Below are 1,584 nucleotides of genomic sequence, written 5' to 3'. Positions count from 1 at the left end.
AACAAGATGGCGATGCGAGTAACAGAAAACACAACAAGTCGAAGGCAGACCGCGGAGGCTCCGCCCACTGTGGCCGTGGCTCCTCCCCGATACTACGAGTGAGCGAAAAGTAGAGCAGAGCTCGCCTCTCCGGAACGGAGTCGGATCAGGAGTTTATAACACACACAGACACACGAAACAAGCTTACAGCGCTCTTATATATCAGGAAATGTCTTACAAATGTCGCGTCAAGCCAAATTCGTGCTTCAAAGATGTTTATCCTGTTCAAATGCGCGATAAGAGTGAGTGACTGAGAGACCGGATCCAGCACTCCAGTCTCCAGGCCTTCGCGGTCGCTCTTCCCTGCAGCATATTTGCATGTGATTAAAACATGTCGATGAGAGCGAGCCAATGAGCGTGGAGAACAACACGGCGTGGTGTCCGTCCACATGGGCGCCCGCTAGGCCGCGAGCGCGGCTCATTTGCATGTCGAGCGCGTGAGCGTGGCCTCGCCGTGCTGGAAGCTGCCAATCATTCTGCGCAGCCACGCCCACAACAGCCCAACGGCCAAAGCGCTCAGAGATTTGGAGCGGAGTGAGTAACCCAGTTAGGGACAGGCCGGCCAGCCCAGGCGCTTTGACGTTTTAATGTCTAAAACAGTCCGCGTTGTACTTCTGGCACGACTTATACACTGTTCACGAGCACCGAGGTTAATATAAATATATATATATATATATATATATGAAAGTATGATTAAAAAAACCGGGACACATTTTTCCTGGCGTGGTCTGTCAGGGCACCGAGTCTTTTCTAGTTCGTAGTTTGTTGCGTAACCAAAGGGTGCGGTGAGTGCACTGTTAGCGTACAGTGAGCACTGTGATCTCTCTCTCTCTCTCTCTCTCTCTCTCTCTCTCTCTCACACACACACACACACACACACAAGTCTGGAATTTCTGAGAGAGCACTTTGGCTTGAATGCACAGCTGGTAACGAAGATAAAGATCAGTTCGCATTATAATGGCAGTGGTGGTCCCTCAGGTATTAAAGGGGGATTTGACCGATTTTTAAACATTTATGAATAATTCAACGACTAAGATTTAAACAGAGTTATTCGGAGATGTTTGGTGTCTCTCAGTGTTTGACTTTTTATGAGGTTGACGTCGCTTCTCATCCTCCAGCTTCTCGCTCGAATCGTCCCGTTCCAGAGCTGGACGAAGTGCACAGATCATGTACTTGAGTTAAAGTCGAGCTACCCAAGGTAAAATATTACTCCAGTAAAAGTAGGAGTTCCTCCCTTTAGACCTCCACTTGAGTAAAAGTACACAAGTGTTTGCCTTCAGATGTACTTAAGTTTTGAAAGTAAAAGTACTAAAAGATTAATTCTGGCTCTAATGTCCTGTTATCATTTTTGTAATAAGACTCGCTTCATGAACTCATTTTAGGTGAAAGTCCTCCAGCGTCTCTCTTGGTAAACCAGTCTTTTTATAGAACGTCATTAATTAGTAACGCTGACATCTATTAAAATTATCATAAGCACAAAACACTGAAGGTAAACAGTTTCCATCAGGGAGAACCGAGTGGCTCTGAAATCACTTTTTACAAACA

This window comes from Pygocentrus nattereri, chromosome 16, assembly GCF_015220715.1.
Source record: "Pygocentrus nattereri isolate fPygNat1 chromosome 16, fPygNat1.pri, whole genome shotgun sequence".
Taxonomy (NCBI): domain Eukaryota; kingdom Metazoa; phylum Chordata; class Actinopteri; order Characiformes; family Serrasalmidae; genus Pygocentrus; species Pygocentrus nattereri.
The sequence above is the reverse complement of the archived record's forward strand: the minus strand, read 5'-3'. Positions refer to the sequence as shown.